The sequence below is a fragment of the Malurus melanocephalus genome, unplaced genomic scaffold (genome assembly GCF_030028575.1).
Source record: "Malurus melanocephalus ecotype Western Australia unplaced genomic scaffold, MMel_1.1 scaffold_112, whole genome shotgun sequence".
Classification (NCBI taxonomy): domain Eukaryota; kingdom Metazoa; phylum Chordata; class Aves; order Passeriformes; family Maluridae; genus Malurus; species Malurus melanocephalus.
Window position 1 is genome coordinate 1,988,476 of NW_026623344.1, and position 15,062 is coordinate 2,003,537.

Below are 15,062 nucleotides of genomic sequence, written 5' to 3' on the forward strand. Positions count from 1 at the left end.
CTCCAAGTGGCATCAAATTTTTTTTCTTGGTGTTCAGTTGAAATCAAAATATCCTTGGAAATGAATCCTGAGGGCCTGGTTCACTTTTGTCAGACTGGAAGGCAGCCCTGCACCTAAAGACTTGCTGTGAGGTGGATACAYGAAAAGAGGAGCAGGACAGATGCAGGAAATTACAAACAGTTGCAAAGAGTGAAATATCAGTGACTGTCAAATTTGTGGAGAGTTCTCAGTTTCCTTTAGGTATTCATAAAAGGATGGGTGGAAGTTCTGATGACTGATCTGAGTAACAGATCTCTTTTGGCAAGGAAAACCGTGCTGCTGTGGCATCTGCAAGATCTGAAGATTTCCAGTGGCAGGAAAGGACTCTCTGGGTTTTACCGGGACTCTTCTTCATGGACAAGCTGCTTTCTTCTAGATTTTTGAAGAGTCAGGTGCATAAACCCTGTGTGGTGTGAGAGCAAGCCGAGCTGCTTCTCCTCATCGTACAAACAACCCCACCAGGTAACACTTCCCATGAGTGACACCTCCAGTGTCCCACAGAATGGGTTGGGTGGCATTTCTCCACAGCTACAGATGCAGAGAGGAGAATCAATGTGCCAAGGACATATTGGGGGCTGTAGGAAAAGCTGGTCTTTCTCCAGGCATTGAAACAACGTCCTTATGAGTAGTGTGACAAATGWCAATCAGCCAAACACAGATCTCTGCAGTGCTGGGTCTGCTGTTTTTGCATCTATGTCAGAACAGATCTGRAAAACAGACCTTAGTGTGCACCAATATAGCTGGAGTTAATGATTTACTCCTAATTATAATCTACTGTATCAGTCAATGTGCAAATTCCTGAATGAAAGGTGAAGTCTGAATTGTTTTGATTTTTTGGGAATGGGACTGTTACTTCAATTGCTCTGCACATTTTTTAGCATAAACATCCACACTCATTAAATGACACATTTATTTTTGTTGCAAAAACATTTTCATTAATGTGTACAGATATTTCTCCTTAAATTGTAGGAAGGAGAGGAGCTGGGGTGATTCGAGTTTTTGGCTTCATTTTCTTCAAATCAGATGTTTGTAACACTTCAGTCAAGGTGAAGCCTGGAAGCCTTGTGATTTTTTGAAGTGTCGGAGTAATTACAACCTTGTGAGTGGAATATTGACCCCTAAAGAGCTTTTAAATTTTGAGGGAGTGCAAAAGAGAGCCTGAGAAGCTTTGCAGAGACAGAATTATCTCCTAATTCTCTCCTGAGAATTATCTCACAGCCATGTGCTGTGAAAGTCAAAGGAGCCAGTGAAAGCACTGAGGCACGGAAACCCTTCCTCTTCCTGCCTTCCCTCTCTGCCCAATCTGTCCATATCTGTCCTCTCCCTACCAGGCACCTTCTCTTCCTGGAATTATGCCCTGGGCTGCACTTTCCCTTCCTCCTGGGTTTGTTAACTACAATTAGGCAACAACACATGCACTTAACTTCTGGTTTTGCTCAGCACAGGGGAGAGGAATTTGCCATTGGGAAATGGTGGATTCTGTTCACACCTCTTGCAGTACAGCAGAGTTGTCTGCATTGCAGAGCTGTAATTGAATTCCCGAGCTTCTACCGAAATTGGTGATCTATTTATATTTTGGCCTCAATCCAAGTGGAGTTCTCTGTCCAGGTGCTGTTTGCATGAGTGGGAATGGCTGGGAGGAGGTGAAATGAAGAGTTGCTTGTTATTAAATTGTCCTTCCTCTGTGTCCCCAGTGTCCATCTCSTGCCCTGGTGCTGTGAGCCCTGAGCCTCAGCACTGATTCACTCTGTCCCTCGGAGCTCTGTGTGCTGAGTGATYGGAGCACGCTGCTCTGGAAGGWTCTCTTTTCTATCAGAAACCTGYAAGCARTCTTTTAAATTGTCACTTCCACTTYACATATGTCASCTGTGCAACTCACCTGGCAGGCCTGGGAAGAAACTGCAATCCAGCAATAATCATCCATGKCACTGTTTTGCATTGGCAGTGTTGGAGCACTGTTGGTTGAAGGTGAAATGCTCTTGTGTGTCTAGTACCACTCCTGGATTTGACTGGCTCTCACATCTGAGAGCCAGCTAACAGCCCCAAAGAGTTTGCTGCCTCCCAATTTCCTCTGCAGAAGATAAGGAAGGGAAAGGCAGGAGATGGGGTAGATAAAAGAAGGTGATGTGGCAGGAAAAACAAGGCGAGAGTGCAACATGAAGCTGAGTGGCTACCAACAGAAAATGACAGGAAGGAAAACAGGTAATTGGAGACACAGATGAATGATGGTTCCCCAACAACAAAAACAACAAAAAGCCCCAAACCAACAAGAAATACTGGAAATACAGTAGGATAACCCATTGTTTTCAGCAATCCCAAGATCTTTTTCGCTCCTAGGACTTCATGCTCTATCAATTTACATGGATTCGGTTTTACTGAGAAAAAAAATCTTTTTTCCCAAGTACTGGGATCTGGCCTGATCTGTTCCTCCTAACCCATGTTCTGGTGACTTCCTGGCAGGAAATAACAAACTTAGTTATATATGGGGAGACACAGACATTGCTTTTTACAGTTACCTGTCCTATAAATAAACTGACATTATTTGAATAATGTAATTAGAGTGGCATCAGATTCAATAAAGTTGTTGTTCACTTCCTTGTAAGAAAGGTTTATTATGATTTGTTTGAACTAATCATAGAATTGGCTTAAAAAAACCCAAGCAGGCCCTTCTGAAATAAAGGGGGTTTGTACCACAGCAATTAAATCAGTGTCCAAACTAAATGGGAAACTGAAAAGAGCYTGGACAGAAATTTGATCAGATTGCAGTGCTAGCAATAGTTCAAATACATGTACATGGATTTAACCTGAYATTCTGCAATAAACTTATTACATTGTCTTATTTAATTTAATGAACCACAAAGTCCTTAGTTTCTGCAGTTGAAAAGGTGTATGGGACAAGCTCTCTCTCAATCATGCTGGCTGTACTTWGGAGACAAATCTGACAGGAAATGATGTGAGACTTCTCAAAGCAGTTGCCCAAGCCATTAGGAAGTCTGACATTAGAGGCTGGGAATGATTAATGACTTTGGGGGTTAAGCACAGATTTGTTTGATATCAAACAGCTGCTCTGGGGAAGATACCAACAGTGTCATTAATTTTTTTGCAGCTCATTCTATTACAAACTTGCACGGCCAACTGGTTTCAGATACCTGCTGCAAAGTGAATTAGTGCACTCGAYCCCTTCAGTGTGATCTGTTTGCTTTCTTTGAAGCCCTCAGTAGAATTTCAGAGCACAGTTCATCCCAGTCAATGAAACATCAGTGTAGAAGCTACAGCACAATGTAGGCCTTCTAAGAAATATGGGATGCCTTCCTGTGGTGGTAGAACACAGGAATGTTAAGGTTTAGATGAAATGGATATTGCAACTGGGCAAATACAAAAGAAGGTGCGTGGGTTTGGTGCCTTGTCTGATTAGAAGTTTGTTYAAAATGAACCGTGTCACATCTTCTGTAAGAGCTTTAAGAAAATCAGAATAAATATTTTGTGAGAAAATTAAAAGATGACCCTTAAAAAGGAAAYGAGTTTGAGTGTTGCTCTTCCTTTGTGGAGTACTTGTCCATGGAATAACAGAGGAGCAGTTTTTCCACTGTTGGCCAGGTTTGAGCTGGGATGGAGTTGCCAGTGGCATGGCACAGTGAGTGGCTGTGTGGTAGTCAGTTGCTGGCTGGGGTTAAACCACGACACTGTCTTGTGATGCTACTGGAGAAGGAAAAAAAAATAYACACTCCAATGACACAGATATTTTCGGCCAGCTAGACACAGATTTAATTCATGTGATTTGCTTGAATGGTGTAATTATGATATTAATTTTCATCATGTTGCCTAAATACAAATGCAAGTGCAGAAACAGAYGACTGAATTGGCAGCCAATGAAATGCAGTTAACGCACAGGAAATATCTCAGACTAAAGTGATTTGCAGATTATGAGAAYGGGTGGGAGTGAAGCAGCAAGTGAAAAGGAAAATATGATATAAGGAGATGACAAGAAATCAAATTAAATACAAATTTTGCTTCTATGCATTTTACCAGCTATGCTTACTTTCCCCCAATAAAATCTCAAATTAACCCTCACTACCTTAATGACAGGGAATTCAAATATTTTTGACTGTTCTCTGGCATCATGTCCAAAAGAATTCCTTAGTTGCTAAGATGAGGGGTCTGAAGGCATCTGAAGTCTCAGAACAGCCATAATTAGTGAAAAAGATGTAGTCATGCAAAGGATGTGTGTATGGCTGGAATGAAGAGAGGAAATATGCAAGTGCTGACACAGCTTCTGAGTAGTGACATCTGATCTTCAAACATCTAGACAAGACTGGAAAATTATGATTTGTGGAATAAAAGAAAACTCTGAAAATTAACTTAGTCTTGGATGGATGAGGCAGTAAAATGCTCAYAAAATCTCTTTTCTTCCTTAGCTTTCCAATTTATCAAGGAACGGGATTCTCCCCCACTCTGCTGAGCCCCCCTGCAGAGCTGCATCCAGCCCTGGGCCCAGCACAGCAAGGACAGGGAGCTGCTGGAGCCAGTCCAGAGCAGGGACACCGAGGGGATCAGAGGGATGGAGCAGCTCTGCTGGGAGGAAAGGCTGAGAGAGTTGGGATTGTTCACCTGGAGAAGAGAAGGCTTTGGGGTGACCTCACTGTGGCCTTGCAGTGCCTGAAGGGAGCCCACAGGAAAGATGGAGAGAGACTCTTGACAAGGGCCTGGAGTGACAGGACAAGGGCTTCATACTGACAGAGAGCAGGTTTGGATTGGATAAGGGAAAAAAAATGTTCCCTGTGAGGGTGGTGAGGCCCTGGCACAGGTTGCCCAGAGAAGCTGTGGCTGCCCCATCCCTGGCAGTGTCCAAGGCCAGGCTGGATGGGGCTCTGAGCAACCTGGGATAGTGGAAGGTGTCCCTGCCCAGGGGRTTGGAATGAATGGTGCTGGAGGTCTCTTCCAGCCGAAGCCATTCTGTGATTCTGTCAAATATATTTGTGCTATTTCTGGATTTACAGAATCATGAACATAACTGAGGAGGAYAAACATATTTGTGCTGTGGGAATTCCTACCTAAAGGTGCAAACACACCCATCCAATTTCATGGATTTTAACTGTCAAAAAATTCTGGTTAATGCTTGGAGGTGACCCAGCAGCAACTGGATGGCTTGCAGAGAAACAGGGACAAAACCTGCTGCTGCTGAAAACCAAGTTAGAGAATTGAAGCAAGACTTTGGACATCCAGCTCTGGTCTGATGCAGAGATAACACAGAAGCCAATAAAGCAGTGAGTCACTGATATCACAGTAATTATGTTATTTTTGAAATATTTAAACTTATGCTTTTGCTAATTCCTATTGTATGAGAAAATTAGGTGAATTGATTGAGACACTGCTACACAGCGCTCAAGTGCTCCTAAGTTAACAATCAGGGGAAAGAAAACCTTAGCAGACACACTGAAAATCAATTTAAACTCTAAAAGCTCCCCATTCTTTTTCCCCCACTGTGACAAACATTTCAGTCCCCTGTGAAATTAGGTAATACGTTTGGTAGAAGTTGTTCTACAAGATCCTTTTTTATTAGAAGGGATGATGGTAGTCAGCTCAKAAGTGTCTTGCTGAGTTTCTCTAGGTTTAATATGATCTTCCTATGGTTTTATAACAGTATTTTAGAGCTACTGTGAACAGTTTGAGTTATGAGTCATTAACCCCTCTGGAAATCTGACTCCTGAGGGCATCTCATGTTGAATAATCATAAAATTAATTGTTGGAATTAGGCATGGGTATAATTCAAGATTCCAAAACTTTGGAGTCACTATTTGAGCATACACTGAAAACCCAAGTGAATCTACTCCTGTGATCTGTGTCAAGCAGGAAAAAAAACAGTATTTGAATTAATTCAGATGGCAACCAAGGCAGAATAGCAAAGGCTATGGTTAAATCCTAGGGCTGAAATTTTGCCAGACTGTAGCACTTATCCATGCTCCAAACCTAGCAMTCATAAAGCCTCTGACCCCAATGACAGAACATCCTTTGTTACATCAGCTCTGTGCTGATGAGAAGCATCACTTGCAGATTTACCCAGCTGTCCTTCCAAATTCATTTCCTCTTCAGCCTCCATTAACAAACTTATCCTCGTAAAACTATGAACAGATGCAAACAAAGCTTCCAACTTTCCATCTGAGGGGTTATCTGCTTGTTCAGCGTTTACAGATTTGGAAAATCTGCTGAAGGAAAAAAAAAAAAACCCCGAAGATGTTTGCAAGATGTTTGGTGTCTGTAATTACTGTAACTGCCAAACAAAGCACATTATTTGTTCCAGTAACAGGTCTCAGCAGCCACAGAGTGTTTGCCTGTCCTCCAGGTCTCAGCTGTGGGAGGTATTTTGACAGCTCGATCCACAGTGTGGAACTACATGTGGGCAGAGTTGTGTTTTCTTTTTGCTGCTGAAGAGAGACTGTTAAGTTTGCCACAAATCTCAGGCATGTGAGCACATTTTCYTACTAAAATACCTCCTCACCCTCTCCCTCCCTTCCAAAGGAGGGAAGTTGTTGATATCCACATTGGTGCTCAGTAGTATCACCCTCTGGAAATGCTTCCTCTGCTCCTGGTGGGACACCACAGTATCAAATACGGCTTCCTGTCCCAGAGCTGTGACTGTAAGATAAAATTCCATTCTGAGCCTGGAGCCAGGGAGCCTCCCCCATACCCTTCCATTGCTCAGGCCCCTTTGGATGCAGGCACTGAGCTTTCAGGCACTGAGCTTGCCTTAGGCTTTTCCAGGGGCACGTTCCACCCACTTCGGCACCAGCTGCCCCTTGGAAGGGGAAGAGCACCCTGGCAGCCCATCATGTTGCACTAAAACCTCCCTGACAGACTTTCCCCCTCTCGTTTGGGAAGAGAAAGTAGGTGATGATGAGGGCTGACATCCCACACAGCATCACCCAACCTTCACTGCAGGAAGTGTCAGACATCCTGTTTACACTCATGACCTAGARACGGAAACCAAATCTGAACCCATTTCTAACCTAGAAGTTGAAAATAAGCATCTGGTGAATCCAGGGTCAGCTTGGAGAAATCCACCCTCCATCTTTCAAATCATGGGCTCTCTGTTCACTGGCAGTCACAGGCACCTTCTCTTTTATGTTCTGCAGAGCTTCAGGCAGCTTCAGTTTAAGGATTCACAGATAACGTTTTAATTTCCATTTCCTTCTCTAGAGAGTTGTCTTTTTTTTTTCTCTCAATTTGTGACTACAGTGACTAAAATAATAGCTTTCACCATAGTTTGCAGCTTCCTCATGTCCTGACATGAAGAATCTTGGTGATTTCATGTAGTTTGTTTAAGTGGCCTACATTTCAAAGCTGTTTCATAGCACTACATGGCACTTCACTATGCATTTTGTCCCAACATTTTTTCAGGAATMTCAAATCTGTTTGAATCTTTGAGTCCACAAAAGACATCATACTATGCAGACAAGGGCTTTATTTTAATGATTGATTTTTGAATAGCACTTGATAATGTGTTATCTCAATTCAGACTGTATGTTTTACACAGCAACATATATTTTGACTCTTCCACTTTGGCAGAAATCATGTTAACAATGGTAGAATTGCACCTACTACCAGGTRATTATTTGCATATCAAAGATTTTGKTCTTTGCTCCATTTCTGATGCAGTGGTGATTTTCTGTTAACCTCGTAAAAAAAATATTCTTTGTGCAACAGTGTTAAAATACAATACACTTATGATCTCGTATTTCCCACAAAGCAAATAGGCAGGTTGAAAAGTATGTTTCAGTCTCCAAAAAAAAAGACCTTTGTTGATATATATCTTCCCAACTAGTTTATGTTGTCTATTAGACTCTGTCCCACCAGCTGGCTGAATTAATGACTTGTGAAACTTCCCTTCTACATGACAGACATCACAGTGTGACATTCTGTAASACAAAGCCATCCATCTCCTGGGTCTCTTCTCGAGAGAGGAAATGTTTATTTCCCTGCCTTTCTAACAGTTTACAAAACTGATCTCAAAACAGAGTGAAAAGCACAGCCTYTCATTTGTTTTCAAAGGGATTCACATTTGAATAAATAAGCTGAGAAAAATAAGAAYGATGGAGCACCAGAACTAAAGATGTCTGTGTGTCTAGAGTCCATGGTGGGCTCACATTATTTGTCAACTGTTAAAGGGCTGTTGTGGTCTGGGAATGCAAAGTATGGCTGATGTTCAGCAGAAGAATTGGTCCCTGCTCCTGGATTTCTTGAGTTTTCAGTCCTGGTGTTGATGTCTGGATTTGAAATCTTTGAGCAATAACTGCAAATCCCTGTGAGAGGCTGCTTCCCTTCAGATACCACACTCAGCCACAGGATATTTCCCTCTTCCTTCACCAGCAATTTGTATTGTCACCCAGCATGAAAAATAATACTCCAGCTGTTTTCAGTTTCATCTCTGCCCTTTGGTGGACAATTTCTGTGCTGAGYCTTGTTTTTATCTTGATTATATTTGTGAAGAGACAGAGTAAATTTTCATTATTGTTTGCCCATTAACCAAAATTTAAATTGCCTGGGTCCCAATGAAGTGATGCTGCTTAACTTTGGAGGCCATAAAAAAAATCATGATAATCTTGAAGCACTTCACTAATATTAACTGTTGGTACATCCAAGAGTTTGAATCATAGCTGAATTTCTCTGGRATGTGTGTCCCAGGGCTCTGCACCAGGGTTGAAGGAGTCTCTGTTACAAATCTAGCTCAATCATCAGTCAAATCTTTTCAAGTCTCTGTCTGTTTTCCCTGTTAAATGGAGGTAATGACAACTTTCTTCCAGAAAAAAWTTAAATCACTTTTGAGACTTACTTAAAAATGCAAGGGGTCCTGTCTGGTTCCAGTATACCGATGTTACCGTATGCATGTTGCTGCTGCACACGACTGACTGTATATCAATAAATATATTTGGAAATGCTCTTATGAGGCCAATATGTAAATTTTGCCTTCAATGTATGGGTTAATGGAAAATCTGGCGAATGCAAACCTGATGCTCTGCACTGGTTCTGTGCCTGAAGTCTCCWTCTGGTCGAGCCCTTTCCTTTCCCATCACTGAAGCCGTGGCCTTTTGCTCAATTTTAGGTGAGATTTCCATTTTTGCTGTGGATGCTGGGTCTGATCTTGCCCACGATTCTGCACCCTTCAGAGCAATAGTTTATGCTCAGGGTCTGAGTGTTTGCCAGAGGAGGCCACCAACAGCCAGAGTKTTTGTGAGGCTTCCTCTCAGATGTCCTCTTAGCTTGTCTGTTCAGGCTTTGAGGGCTACAGACACACTTGCTGAAAGTTGTCTTTAAAAACATTTCTGTATTTTTGCTTTATCCTTTTCTCCATCCCCTTTTCTAGGATGGACAGCTGAACAAATCACATAATCTAGAGCTGCTGTTAATTCTCAGCAGCAGAAAAGTCTCCTGATGCCTCACACAAATTCAAGTTTCTCCCAAGTAAGAACCAAGGATCATTTGTTCTAAGAAGAAAAGATGCAGCAACAACATTAACAAGTTTCCCCCTCTTCTGCTTTTCTTCTATCCACTTCATCCTGGTCTAGAGGGATTACTTATTGAGAGAGGAAATTTATTATGTCCCCCTCTGTATCAGACACGACCTTCTCATGAACAGGATTCTTAACCAACAGTAAATTATGAATGATRGCTTCCTGACAGCAACTGCTCAAATTGAAACTTCAGCAAATGTGAGACATGAGGTCAGAATCTGTTTGAGTCCCCAAGGAAAAGGAACTGCACTTACAAGGGAAGAGCCTGTTTGGTTCAGAGATGTGCTTGTAGACTCTCTGCACATGGGCGTGCACGTTCTATTGTGCCTTTTATACACATTTTATTTCCTTCCGAAATGGTGCATTATACAATAGGGCCTTCCAGCCACAATATCTTTGGCATGACTGTTCTAATACATAAAGGCATAGTATAGGTTAGAATAGGTTGGAAGGGACTAAAATATTTCCCATTTCCTCCCCCTGCCATGGGCAGRGACACCTTCCACTKYCMCAGGTTGCTCAGAGCCCCATCCASCCTGGCCTTCAGCATTGCCAAGGGATGGGGCAGTCACAGCTCTGCTGGGCAACCTGTGCCAGGSCCTCACCACCCTCTCAGTAAAGAATTTGTTCTATAAACCTAACCTAATTTTTCCCCTCTTTCAGTTTATTTCCATTCCCTCTTGTCCTACCACTACAGTTCCTGATGAAAGGTTCTTCTTCACCTTCCTTTTAGGCTTTTTCAGATACTGSAAGGCTGCCATGAGGTCTCCATGCAACTTCTCCAGGCTGARCAGAASTYAATTGATACTAATCCAGCAAGTCCYTTMCCCTTCTGAGTAGCTATTTTTGTGAGTAACCCCCTTAACTTCAGCACAGCTTGCTCCTGTTAACAAGAACAAACTCACAGAGCTGCACAGGTAGGAATTTCACCCACACTTTCACTTCACTTACTTATCTTCACCTTACTGGTGCTCCTGCTTATCTATCCTGCCCATCCATGTCTTTMATGGGCATTTTCACATGCATTAAAACACACTAAAGGTGCATCTTGAAACCAGCACTGTAGAACAGAAGCCTGATCTTTATGGTTTCCCTAGAGATACCATAATAATGGTATCAGTGATGGTACAGTTGTCAAAAATTATCTGTGCTCCTCCATTTTATGAGAAAACCTTCCTTCCATGCAAAACCAAAAAGCAAAGTGCCTGTGGCTAATGGCTTGATATRTTCCTTGTCACTTGCTTCTGCATGTTTTCACTCATTATTGCTTCACCTTTTTACCAGCCAACATCACTGTTTGCATAGAAAGATGTTTTGAAAGTCTTTCCAACATTGCTCATGAAAAAAGCCCTCTGTTTTAGAGAATGAGCTCTGTCTTTCTCTTTCTTTCTTTTTCCCCATTTTGTGCTTCGTTCTTGTGCATTCTGACTCTTCTCTGCAGCTGGAAGGATGACTGTAGATGTTGTCACAGTAATGATACTATTACAGCATGACAGCTGAGRGGAAAAACATGTGGCAAAACTGGGAATATTTTTCAGAGGATAACTGGTACAGCCAGGTAAAAACTGATTAGCTTTTGGACACCATGACTTTGCAGGAATTAATTTGATATTGTGGTTACATTTCTCCCCTCTAATAGGATTATATAAGACTGTCTGTCAAATTAGGGGCTTAAAATGCTTTATCAGTGAGAATACACATTTGTGGGTGGTTTCATCAGAGCTATAGAGCAAATTCTGATAGGGAGAGATATAATGGGAATTTGCCAACAGGGCAACTGTGCATCCATTCATGGAGTGTTTTTACAGTGTTAATGCTGTTCTTACAGGGGGAGATTCAGATGCCAGTTTTCAGAACAGTGTCAACAGAAGGAATTCAGAGAAATCAGMCTGCTCACAGGTGACACCACACAACTGTCCTACAGGAACAGTTCAAACAGGTGATGATTTCTGAATATTTTTGTGTTGTACATTGGGTCAAAAAAAGTACCAAAGGAGCACTGGTTATTTATGGYGGTGGGGAATAAGGGCTGTGGTGTCACATGGAATGCCTACTTTTCTTTCAGCTTCGTTTTCCCTTGGAAAACAAATCAAATTTTCACATRGACTCTACCAATGTAGCATGAAATACTTGCAGAACTGAGGGCACAGCATAGAGCAAGGAATTTTAGTCAGGGGGTAACTAAGTGCATTGGGAAGATAATGGATTTGCCAGGTGTATGGCATGGTAACATTTTCATAAAATAAAAGAATGCCATACCCTGAAAACTGATTCCAATGCAACTCCTCTGCTAAATTCTGCAGAACAGAAAGTGTGTGGGATGCTGAAGTGGAGAGGAATTCCCTGTTATTTTGGAAGTGAGAGAGCTGAAACAGTGCAAAGACGAGGTACAAGGGGATGCCTGTAGGAGTACAAGATACTCCAAACGAAAGCAGGCAAAACCTGGATATTTTGAAGGATGTAGTTCTAATCTTCATGTGTGTTTTGGCCTGGGAGCAAAGGAAAGAAGAAAAACGGGATTCTATCACTTGGGAAAGGTGTTGGCTGAGCAGAGTGTCAGCTCCACCCGCAGGGGCAGCGGGGGAATGCAACAGGGACCGGAGGGAATGCTGCTGCTGCATTTTGGAGGGAAACCGGGAAAATCACAGCCCAGCGTTTCCCTTCTAATCTGTAAATAATCACGCTGTTTCTCCTGAGAGTTTGAAAGGCATCTAATTCCATGCATTCATTCGTTACTTTTCTCTGYGCTGCTTTTTAAAGGCGCTTCTCAGGAACAACTCTATTTTTTTTTTTTTCTGTAGTAGACAGACCTTGCCCCAGGATACCTGGCCCTTCTGGCTGGGATCCTACTTGGAACCAAAGTAATGGAGGTGAGGTTAAACTCATCAATCAATTCTCACCAAAATTGAGTTCAACAGAGTAGAATCATGCCTGAATATCAATTTTCTRCTTTGATTTAAAGGCATGGGTCGTTGATCACGACATCTCTACATCTTCTCAACGACTGCAAAGTGCCACTGAAGTACTTGAGGCTATTTGCTTGTAAGCAAGATTGATTTTTGGCAGTTTATTCTTACCTCCTGTTTATGCTCCACCTGCAGCTGTTATTGCCGGCAGAAAGCAGTGGTGTGCTGCTCTTCAGGGCTCACTGGCAAAGGCAAAGGACAGCAACTGATAATGCTGCTTGGAAACAGATTTGACTCCAGAGTAATAGACCTGGCTTTGAGCTCGTCCTGGTGTGTCTGTAATTCCCACCTGCACAAGGGCAGAGCAAGGCCAGRCATTTTCAGTTCCCCACGGTGAGTCAGTGGCAGCATAACAAGCTCCTGCTCAGGTCTGTCCTGATCCATGTGGCTCCTCGAGGGCRGCAGGCAGGACACAGTGGCGGTGTTATTGCTGTGGCACCACACAGACCATGGACTGCTAGGAATTCAGTGAACAGCCCAAGGGCTTCATGCTGAAATAGATTTAGAAAACAAGGGAGGAAAGGCTTAGGAATATCTCACAGCAGCACAAATAAAATATACCCCAAAACCTTGCGTGTACTGGGTGTATTTTAACTTAGTTCATTGCAAGCAGTTTGGATATTGAAAGAATAAGTCATTTCTATTTTCTCTTTTTTTTTTTTTTTTTTNTTTTTTTTTTTTTTTCCCCCCCACTTTCTCATTTCCAAAGAGATACAGAGCCTTTAGTTTGTCTCTCTTCTCAACCAGGCAAATAAAGAGTCAGGATTTAATTTGGAATACAGTTCTGTACAATTCAATAACTTTTTTTCTTTTGTCTTTGGCTAACTATGTTTTGAATTAGTCTCCAGACACTGAATGGTTCTGGTTTTTTTAAATGGAGGTGACTGAACAGATTTTGGTTTATTCTGCTGTTGGCAAATACTTTCCTCACCAAAATGAAAATATTTACTTGGCTCTAAATATTTTTTTTCTAGAGGTTAACCAAAATGCCTTGGTCAGTTTATTTTCCCATTTTTGTCCAGAGGAAACAGCAAACTTTAACACTCCAGACAGCTCTAGCATACAAAATATGAATTAAAAGAACATTTCTTATGCAATTACATGTTTCTGGTATTCTTGTGTTCATTAGACATCATGAAGTCGATGTTCTGTTAGTCAGGGTATATTTCTCCACAGCAATAGGCTGTGAAAGAGAATGCTTTTCCTTCCCTCAAGCACTGAAAGTCTACTAAGATTTCCAAGTTTATATTGTTACTGAGAGCTAAGTATCTGTTGGGATCCCTAGATGAAAACACTGTTGAAACACACAGCTACTATTTGTGATTATTTCACTGCTGCCTTATSGCCAGGACATACTAAATTAACTGTGTCAAACTTTCTTCTTGATTTCTTCCCTTAATTACCACTCAACCCTGAAAGTTGCCCCAAAGTAGCCAAGTCTTCATGTGCTGAAAGTCTGGAAAGAAGCTGGCTACTAACTCACATTAAACTATTCTGAAGGTTATGTGGCAGTCTGCAATTTCTCAGTAGGTCTGAAAGGTGTGCCTGGAGATGCTGAACACAAACGGATGGTACCAGCCTGGGCTGAATCCGCCTTTTATGCCAAAGTCTAGAGACAGGGCTCTGAAACTGGGATCTGCCTCTGAGATACTGAGAGGAGCTGAACGTGTCTCCCATGCTTCAGCCTACCTGCTTATCACAGACAGGTGCTTTCCGCTGCTGCRGTCACTCTGTTGGCATGAAATGATGACACTGCTGATTTAGGAGGGCTGAGGGCTGTGCATGTGGCACCCTCATCCTGGTGTGCAGGAGATAGATTCCCAATGGGAAGCCTGAGCTGAGCATTGCAATAGGTGTGTGAGGTTCATGCTGCTGCCCCTTGTTCTGTGGATGGCTCCCTCATACTGAGCACTGCAGCAACAAACCCAGAAGGCTGGAGCACCCATCAACCAGCCCCATTCCACCCAGGGGTAAAACYCTCAGTGTTCTCTTCAAAAACCCAACAGAAAATCATAGAATATCCTGAATTGGAAGGAAGCCATAAGGATCATCAAAATCCAGCTCCTGCCACTGCATAGGACAATCCCAAGAATCCCACCGTGTGCCTGAGAGTGTTGTCCAAATGCTTTCGAAACTTTGTCAGGGCTGGAACCATAAGCACTTCCCCGGGGAGTCTTACAGTGCCCACCACCATCGGGGTGAAGAACCTTTTCCTAATATCCAACTTAAATCTCCTCTGACACAGCTTCATGTCATTCCCTCAGGTCCTTACACTGGTCACCACAGAGCAGAAAYCKGTGTCAGCTCCTCTTCTTCCCCTCACAAGGAAGCTGCAGAACTGCTGTGAGGTCACCCCTCAATCTCCTCCAGGCTGAACAGAACAAATGTCCTCGGCTGCTCCTCTRAGAGCTGCTGCTTTGCAATCGGTGCTGCTGGCAGGGGCACGCTCTGCTTTTGGGTTTGCATTGTCCCCGTTTTTCTACATTCTCCCGAAAGTATCTTAACCCACCGATTGTTCTGTGTGCTTTGTGCAGGATGTACTTTRTGCCGG